Raw genomic sequence first — 10,277 nt, 5'->3', positions numbered from 1 at the left:
ACTATGTGGCTGAGGATGACCTTGAACTCCTCCCTTGTTCATGGCCAGTGTTATGCAGAGCTGGGGTAACCTGGCCCTGTGCGTGCTAGGCAGCGCCACCCTGCTGAGCCCCAGTCATGACTCTCCTGGACCTGTCACACTTTTTCAATCGTCTCCGCTAGGAAGTGAGTACTACTTAGTTAATCCAACAGATTTAGGAAGGCTGAGCCTCTACCCCCATGTACTATGATTAATAAGTACAGAGATAGATTTAAATGTTGGTCTGTAGAATACTCTAGAAGGTGATAGACTAGAGCTATTTTTCCTTTCAAAAAATGATTCCAAGTCAATAGAAAGATCAAGACAGGAGAAAACTGGAAAATATCTGGAGCTCTTAAACACAAGATGGAGGGAGTAGGCAGAAGGTTCTTGCTGAGACAATGGAGCTTGAAACCAAGTGGGTGATTGAGGTGTGTATGTGTGTGTATGTTTATGTACATATGTTTATGATCCGTGTGTTTATGTACATATGCACATGCATGTGTTTTTATGTTCATATGTGTATGCATAAATGCACATGCATATTTGTTTATGTACATATGTGTTTATATACATATGTGTTTGTGTACGTGTGAACATAAGTGTTTATGTACATGTGTGTCTATGTGTGTTTATGTATTTGTGTATTTGTATGTGCATGTGTTCTTATACCTGTGCACATATGTATATATGTGTGTTTATGCTTATGTGTATGCATAGGTGTTTATGTATTTATATATATGTATGTGCATTTGTGCTTATATTTGTATACATTTATTTATGTGTTCATTGTATGTATATGTAATCTGTGTCTATGTCTGTGTGTATAGTTGTGTGTCTATGTATGTGTGCATATATTTGTATATGTACATGTGTCTATGTATTTGTGCATATGCTTATATGTATGCATGTGTATCTAGGTATGTGTTCATATGTTTGTGTGTGCATATATGTCTATGTATGTATACACACACACACACACAGAGGTTTTGCTGGCCTCATGTGTGTCATGCATGAAAGGCTCAGCACTGTGAACCCAGCAGCTCCCGGAGGCTGGCAGGGTGGAATGCTGGAGAAGTCAGATAAATGGTGAAATGAGGTCGCAGGTAAGAGAAGGCTGGCCGAAGCTGGCTGAGGCTGTGTGACAAGTACGATCAGTCTCTGTTCTATTTGGTTTGTTTGAAATTTTCAGAAATGACAAAATAAAACTGTACCGACTTTGCTATTAATTTCAGAAGCATGATTTTACACTTGGCTCCTTTTTTCCCCTATTACCAGGAATCGACACTAGGACCTCGTGCCTGCATGTCACATGCTATACCGCTGAGCTCCATCTCCCACAGGTTTTGACGTTGGAAGCTGCTTACCGGAACACCCTGATGGCAGGGCAGCTGATTTGCATACTACCACATGTGCTCTCTAGGGCTGTGTGAGGTACCTTGGTGTCCCAGACAACCTGGAGGATTTGGAGATCATTTTTCAACCTCTGTGGGCTTCAGTCTTTATCTGTGATGTGGGAATGAGGATTGGGGCCTGAATTCTGTATCACTTGGATAAACTGGAGCTGGTGTTCTATATGGGCATGGACAGGGCAAGGTTGGGGATGGGGTGCTCCTAGAACATTCCACGAACAGGAAAGCAAAGGCTGACTGGCTGTGGCTTTCTTTGCCGGTGCTTGGATTTCTCTTCAGCCAATTTGAAAGGCGACATACACACTCAAGGGACGACTGTGTCCCACAGGAGCAGCAATTGACTTACTGAGGGCATTCTGCAGAGACCCAGTGTCTGCCACTGGTGACAGTGACTAATGGAACAGCCCCAAGGACTGCATGTGGCTGTGGACCGGTCGGCTGATCCACATCCACCCAGAGCGAAATCGAAGGCTCCAATTTAGTCTGCTGAACAAACATATTTATGGAGGCTTATTGAACACAAAATTAATTTAGGAGACATTAATCTGCAGAGGACTGGGCTGGCAGCTACAGTGGGGCCCTTAATGGAGGGCGGTAACAAAATGTGCCAGGCTGCCACAATCCTTTCTTTAAATGAGAAAATATGAGTTCCCCCCAGCGCATTGCGGACTCTGAGACGTTCTCTGGAATAATTCAGCCTCAAAATAGGATGAGGGGACAAAAGAGAGTCCTGAAGGAAGTAGGTCCTCAGAAACCAACCTCCTCATGTCAGGGTTAGCCTCGAGATGGGCAGCTGCTGAGCGATGCCTTCTCTTCTTGCTCTGGTTTCTCTGCTGTCCTCTCAGCTTGGGGTTTGGTGTCCTTACTCTCCATCTCCATGTGCCGACCAACACTAGAGCACCTGCGAGCACGGTAGAAACACAGACTCTCAGGTCCTGCCCCTAATGGGCGTTAGCAGTGAATGTATTCAGACGAGGACTCCAGTTGATGTCCGTGTGAGCATGTGCTCACGTGTATTTATATAAGGGCATGAGCACGTGTGTATGTATCACGTGGAAGCCAGAGGCTGACCTTAGTTGATGCTCCTCAGGCACCGTCCACACTGATTTTTGAGACAGGGTCTTCTCACTAGGACTTGAGGTTGATAGCGAGGCTGGGCTGGCTAACCAGTGAGTCCCCGTGATCCCCCAGTCTCTTTGTCCCCAGCTCTGAGATTATAAACACACACCACAACACTCAGGCTTCTGAAGTAGGTGTTGGGAACTGGACTGGCATCTTCTGTAGGAGCATTTTGGGCTTTAACCACTGAGCCTTCTCTCTCCAGCCCCCTTTAGTCTTCAGTTTTAAATGTTATTTATTAGTATTGTGCGTGTGCATGTGCACGTGTGTGTACTACAGTGCCTCTGTGGAGGTCAGAGGACTTGTGAGAGCTGGTTCCCCCCTCCACTGTGGAGTTCTATCCACCAGACTCAGGTGGTCAGGCTCACCGGCTGCACCTCTGGCTCAATGGACCTGCAGCTTCATTGGGAAGTTGCTTTGGGCTGAGTTCACTGGCCCCAAGGATTGAGGCCAAGGGAGTTGCCGTAGAGTAGGGGAGAGAAAGGGAGCTATAAAGGTCCTGAAGGCAGAGAGAGAGAGAGAGAGAGAGAGAGAGAGAGAGAGAGAGAGAGAGAGAGAGGAAAGAAAGAAAGAAAGAAAGAAAGAAAGAAGAGGAGGAGAAGAAGAAGAGGAGGAGGAGGCAAGGAGGAGGGAGAGGAGGAGGGAGAAGAGGGAGAAAGGGAGCAAGGAAAGGGCTCACAAATGTCTGGATTATATAGGGAGGAGCCTCTGGGGGAAGAGCAGCCCAGACCCTGGGCTAGAAAGTTCAAGTTTGGGGACAGCAGATGCTGGTAGGGACTGAGGGATGCTGGGAGAATCTGGAGGCCAGGTCTGCTTTGATATGTAAAATATGCACCTCAAACTCTGGTCCCAGGATTGGCAACCAAACACTTGTATGTGTGAAAACACCTTTATTCTGTAGCCTGTGTGACAGACACCTTGCTCGCAGTGGAGCCCCAGGTGGGGACTTAGTTTCTGCAGATGTTCGCAGCATGCTGGGCTGTTTCTGGCTGTCTCTGAATGGAATCCTGGAAAGCCCAAGGGATCATTGCTTACACCTTCCAGTCTTTATTGGGGGGGGGGGTGCAGGTTCAAGACAGGGTTTCTCTGTGTAGCCGTGACTGTTCTGGAACTCACTCTGTAGCCCAGGCTGGCCTCGAACTCAGAAATCCTCCTGCCTCTGCTTCCCAAGTGCTGGGATTAAAGGCGTGCGCCACCACCGCCCGGCTTCCATTCTTATCTGACCCACCTTATGGAATGTTTCTTCATCAGTGTGCTAGGTTCATGGTGGCATAAGTTTTATTTCTTTGAAAGTTTTCTCACTTGGTTGTTTATTGTTTTTTGAGAGTCTCTCTGGGTAGCCCCAACTAGCCTGGAATTTGCTATGTGACTTTGAACTCCCAGAGATCTGTGTCCTCCCTTTGCTCCAGGAGGGACATTTGAATGCCTCCTCATTGGTTTTATTCAATTGCCTCATTAATTTTGGGGAGTGTATCCTGAGTACCAGATCGGCTCCTATTTTATTTTTATTCTCACTTTCCTGTCTGATACATTAGTGGGGCTCATTATTAGCTGAATGTGATGAAACTGTGAAACCAGGATAGCTCTCTCTTCCCACTTTAAACTGTAGGATGAAAATTAAGCCTTCTGAATGTGGGGGTCCAAACGCTTCATCCAGAAAGGATGACACACAGGGTTTTGGCATCACAGCCTCGTCGGTGCTGCGGGTCTGAGGACTTACTGCTGCAGTTACAGAATTCTGAATTCAGATGCAAGGCACACTATTTATTTAGCATTTTAAGTTACACGAAAGGGAGGGAGTTGAGCGGGGAGATGGGACAGCCAGCAAAGTGCTTCAGGACCTGAGTTAGACAGACCACAGAACCCATGTGAAAGAACCAGCTATGGTGGTGCATGTTTGTATCCAGTGCTGGGAGGTAGAGGCAGGTGGGTCTCTGCCAGACAGCACAGTCCAACTGGAAAGCTACGCTCGTGGGAGACCCTGACTCAAAGAACTAGGTAGACGGCGCCTAAGGAATGACAGTCATGGCTGTCCTTGCTTCCACACAAGTGTGCATGCACACCTGCACACACACGAACACACACAGAAACATTACGTGTGTTCACACATACGTGAATTGGGAGAGCGGCTGAACTGTCTCCATTCTCTGGTGTACAGGACACAGGACAGTTCCTTTCTTGCCTGTGGAGTCCTTTCTTGGACCACGGTCTCTCCTTTTGAGTTTTCACTCTTTCCAAGATGAGATCTTCGCTCAGCTGAGCCAAGTCGCAGGAACACGAGCCCCTGCCTTCTCTTTCCAAGGTCGTTCACAGGGCATCCCAGCCTTCTGATGTACTGAACAGCTGTAATTGGAGAAGATTTAATAAACAGCCACCACGTTGCTAATAGAAGCGTCAGGACTCATCTATTTCATAAGGTCTAATAATTAATACAGATTAGCTGCAAATACAAAGCTACCCAGTGTCTCAGTCCGACCCAGAAATGTCCCCGCTGCCTCTTTCTCTTACCCTGGTGGCTGTTAACCAGGCGGGAGATCTGCTCACTGCCATTGGAGGGCAGCAGTGGAAACACAAGGCAGAGAGAGAGGATAATTTGGGGGAGGGTCTCAGTTGAGCATCATCTCTCTCCTAAGCTCTTGCTACTGGGAGGTTAGGAAACCTAAGAGGACTTTCTCCCGGTTCCAGAGATGACAGTGACTCTCTTTTTAAAATCTTTGTATGGGGGCTGGAGAGATGGCTCGGTGGTTAAGAGCTCTGCTGCTCTTTCGATTTCATTCCCCATATGGGCGCTCACACTCATCTGCAACTCTAGTTCCAGGGACTCCGACCCTCCTCTTCTGCAGTCTACTGGCACCAGGCTCAGAGGGGTGCACAGTCAGTCATGTAGGCAAGACCCATAGGCATGAAACAAAAACTATAACTCTTCACATGTGCATAGGATGTGCATGTGTGTATTGTGTATGCCAGCACACGTGTAACGCAGTGAGCCCGTGGAGGTCAGAGGAGAACCTCTGTGTTGGTCTTCTCTGAGGTAGGGCCTCTTGTTCACTGCTGTGTACACCAGGCTACCCAGCCCCAGTGCTTCCAGGAACCCTGGCATCTCTGCCTCTCAGTGAGCCTCAGATTACAGACACCAGCTTTATCTGGGTCCTGGGGATCCAAATTCAGGCTCTCCCATTTGCACAGCAAGTGCTTTTACCGACTGAGCTGTCTCCATTGCCTGGCTGATTTCTTTTAAGCTTGGTGCCTTTCCCTCTGGAGAGAGGCTGTGGAGGCCAGGGTGGACGGCTGTTCTTGGCTCTGCTGTCTGGGGTTCGGTGAGAGAGGGCGTGGTGTGGGAGAGCTCGCTTTACTCTGAGGTCCTGGCAGCCTGTGGAAGCCTTCCCCAAGAAGGACCAATTAAAACAACAAATGGATCAGCCGTGCCTTATGTGGCTATTTTAAGGCAAAAGGGAAATAACTTGGATGGGAAAAAGAGGTAAGTGGAAATTCAAACCCCTCCTAAGAGCCTCAGTGTGCAGCCCCTTCGTGCCTCCTGCCATCCCCCCCCACCGCCTGTCTTTGTCTGTCTCTGTCTTCTGTCTCTATGCCTGTCTTTGTCTCTGTCCTCTGTCTCTATGTCTTTGTCTGTCTGTTCCTATGCCTGTGTTTGTCTGTCCTTGCTCTTCTCTCTCTATTCCTGTCTTTGTCTGTCTCTGTCCTCTCTCTGTCTCTGTCTTTGTGATTCTATCTGTCTCTGTCTCTGTGTCTCTCCACCTGTCTCTGTCTCTGACTTTGTGTCTCTCTGTCTGTCTCTGTCTCTCTTTCCTCACCACCATCATGCGCCCTGGAGCTGGCCTCTACTGTGGTGTTCGCCAGATGACCTGCTCCATCTGTCCTGCTTTGGGCAAGGCCTCTTGAGAACAGAGTGGGGTTTGTGTCTGCTGCATGTTGAACTTGGCAGGTGTGAGAACTACTCATTCCAAGGCAAACTACCATCTTTTACAGGAGAGGGCTGGCCCAGTATCCACACTGGGGACGGGCCATGTGCACAGCCGTCCAGGACCCCTCCATGTGAATGACCTCCTTCTTCACGGTTCCTACCAGGCCTCCCTCTGGGGAGGAGCAGGCTTCAGATCTGGAGGGGGTAGGAACTAGAAGATCTGGGTGCAGGGCTTTGTGGGAACAGGAAGCTCTATAAGCAGAGGTCCAAGCATCCCTGCCACCACCCACTGCTGGTTTGGACAGATGAGAGGTTGTTGGCCAGGCCAGTGTCACAAGATGCATGCTCAAGAGTGTGGATTCCATTTAGTGGAAGAGAATGAAATCTTGTTTGCCAAGAATTGGCCCTCCTCCAAGAAAGATGGTGAAGGACAGGGGGCATTTTCAGGAAGTTTTTCTCCAGTTTTCCTCTCTCCTTCCCAGGTGTCATGGAATCTGTTCCCAGAGAGTTTACCTCTGGGATCAGAGAGGATAGTCTACAGGTCAGAGAAGGTGTCACCTTCAGCCTCAGTTGAAAACTGTTGTCAGAGGGTGAAGTCCCCTGTTGATCCTGCCAGTGCAGACGACTCAGTTCTATCAGAGTTGGGATTTAGATCCTAGCTCCGCTGTGTACCCGCTGTGTGAGTTGACTTAGCCACTCTGCGTACAACATGGGTGCATAGATGGTAGAAGGAGACTGTTGACTGTCACAGAGAGGTTGGGGGTTGAGGGAAAACACATGGGAATGTGCTTATGTGACTGATGTCTTAGCTGTTCACTCTGACACAGGATCTTCACTCAGAGCTCCTAAGGGGCAGAGGAGCAGCGCTGTGGAGGCCATTATGTTCCCTTTACGTTTGGGAGGCATTGCTGGTGAGTGAGAGGGTGCTGGTAGTCCCACATCAGGGGCGGAGAAGACCTGAGTTTCAGGGCCTGTCTTGTGCATGTTCTCACAGTACCTGGTGTAAAGCAAAGAGCCACAACAGATGGGTAAGGCTGCACATTTTCATGACCCGTCTAGGTGTGTCCACCTGGCTACCTGAGAGCCTCATCATCCCAGGATGGCTACAACATTGTGAACTTACTTAAGCATGAATTAAATTTAAAAATTCTTTGACAATGCCAGGCAGTGGTGGTGCATGCCTTCCAACACTTGGGAGGCAGAGGCAGGCAGATCTCTGAGTTCAAGGTCAGCCTGGTCTACAGAGTGAGTTCCAGGACAGCCAGGACTACACAGAGAAACCCTGTCTCAAAACCCTCCCCCCCCTATTCTTTGACATTGACTTATTTATAGATTGTATGTAGTGGGGTGGGGTGGGAAGATGCTACAGAGCTTGTGTGGAGGTCAGAGGGGGGCTAGAGAGGGGCTGTTCTCAGGCATGTGACTGAGAGACAGACCTGTAAGCAGGCAGAGAACATCTCTTTGTCTTCTCGTGACATGTCTTCTTTGTCAGCTGGAAAGCCACTGCGAGACACTGCTCTGTGCCTCCGCCAGCAGTCCCTGGAGCCAGACCCAGGGTCCCGACCCCTGTAGCCAATGATTATTCCCGTGCTTTCCCTCTAATGCCCTCTGCTTTCCCAGAGTTTGGGTTTTGTTTTATGGTCTTCAGATTTTTTTTAAATTAAATATGTAGTTCTTTATACCCAGAATCAACATTGGGTGCGTGCTGCACTCAGAGGTGCTTGTATGAGATCCCGTGTTCCCTCCTCACACCACAGGGATGGTGGTGCATGCATGTAACCCAACACTCAAGCAGCAGTAGAAGGATCAGGAGTTCAAGGCCAGCCTTGGCTACATAGCAAGTTAAAGGACTGCTTGGGCTATCTGAGACTCTTTCCCTAAACACAAACAGTACACAAAGTAAAACTTCCTGTAACAAAAACACTCCAGAATGATTCCGAAACATCGAAGAGAGGCACGCTTTCACTTTAGGCTCCGATCTTGGTTTTTTCCTTTGGGTCGTCACTGTACAGAGCCTTCTGCCTTGTGGTCCCAGTCATCACTATCCCCCCCATGAGCATGCGCAGCACCGTGGGGATGCATGCCGACGCCTACCGTGTCCACTGCCAGTCCCTCCATACTCGTTATATTCAGAAACAAAAGAGCTCTCCTGGCTGTCTGGGGTGGTTTCTTATCTTCTCTGTTTGGGGTTCAGGGCTTTGGTCACCCATCGTCTTCACCCGTTTCTGGCTTGGTTCTGGGTGGCCCACTTTCCACATCAAGGCTTGTTTTATTTTCATTCCACATGTATTTTGGGTGGTCCATCCCCCCCTTCACTTCCCCTGCCCCCCACCTCTTTTCCTTTATTCTGCCACATCGTTACTGCTTAAATCCTGTGAGGTGGAGCTTCCGCCTCCTTTGAAGAGAAGTCGGTCTGACCCGAGGTGGGAGGAGCTGTAGTCTTGGGGCCTTTCTGTTCTCCTATATTCCTCTTGAGTTGGGCCAGAGGAGGTCCTGAGGGAGCAGAAGGAGTCTTGGCAAAACGCTAGTGTGTTCTTCCCTCTGGCCTCTAATTGTGGAAACAGAATATCCCAGCACTTTGAAATGTTCTTTCCCATGAGTGTCTAGTGAAGAATACGTTTACTTGAGGGAATCTAGAATGCTCCTATCTACGCTTGTCTGGTCTTCTACCACATGGGTGCTTGTGGGTGGCAGGGCCCAGCCCTGCTCACAGGCTGGAGGCTGTCTCGCCAGTTATTACTGCCTAGCCCATATTTCCAGAATTCTCTCATCAATTTCATTCCAAGAAATCCTGAGGCTGTTTTATAAGTTAGGAAGCAACTCAGATTCTACCCAACGTCATCCTGGGATGTGCCCACTGGTTCATGTGTGAGTCACCTGGCAGTCAGTGCCTTCCATAGTGGGGGGGGGGGCATGTGAACCCACAGACAGGATCACAGGGCCCATATTGGGTCCTCTGTGTTTCCACAGTCCTAGATATGGTGCGGGACAGGATGCCTTACCCAGGGCAATGACCTAGTTTCCATGGCCTGCTTGCTAACCCTGCTGTAGGCTCCTATTTAGAAACTCAGGATCTGCTATTTAGGAGGGCACGGTAAGGAATGAGGCCAGCACCAGAGATGTCTCAGCCTGAGAAGCAGCCCTGGGCTGCCTAAAGCCTGTGGGCAGCTAGGACCTGCTGAGCTGCGCAGCCAGGAAGGCATTCTGAAGTTCCAAACCACAGAGCAGACCTAGTTCCTGAGCTACACGGAACTTTACAAGCGACCTGGAATCCACGATGACTACTCTGTGCTGGGATTTCTTGCCCAGAGCTTCTGCAGGTTTTTTGTTTTGTTTTGTTGTTTTGTTTTGTTTTTAGCTCTCTGTGTCCTGCACTGTGAGACCTCTGAATGAGCCACTTTTCCAAGTGACACAGTTGCTCTCAGTCTCCGGCCATCCTTCACACTGAGTAGATGTGTTTGATCAAGCTCTCATCTTCCCCAACTGTGTTAGGTCATTTACCTGTTGGAGAATCCTGAGCTCCTGGCCTGGCCTTTCCCGGCTCCCAGTTCAGCTGCTTACCACTGCGTCTTGCTGCCTGGCTTGTTCCTCCTGTACTTCTTATAAACACCATTGGCAGGGTCAGGGGTCAGGGGTCGGGGTCAGGGGTCAGGGGACAGGATAGTCAAAGTGCTCACTGCTACTGAGCAGTCATTACTTCCAGGTATTTCTAGAGGACAGAATAGGAAATAGTTTCAGGAAAAGGAGCCTGGTGTGGTAGTGTGCACACCTTTAACCCCAGCACTTGGGAGACAAAGGCTGGTGGA

This window comes from Apodemus sylvaticus, chromosome 7 (genome assembly GCF_947179515.1).
Source record: "Apodemus sylvaticus chromosome 7, mApoSyl1.1, whole genome shotgun sequence".
Taxonomy (NCBI): Eukaryota; Metazoa; Chordata; class Mammalia; order Rodentia; family Muridae; genus Apodemus; species Apodemus sylvaticus.
The sequence above is the reverse complement of the archived record's forward strand: the minus strand, read 5'-3'. Positions refer to the sequence as shown.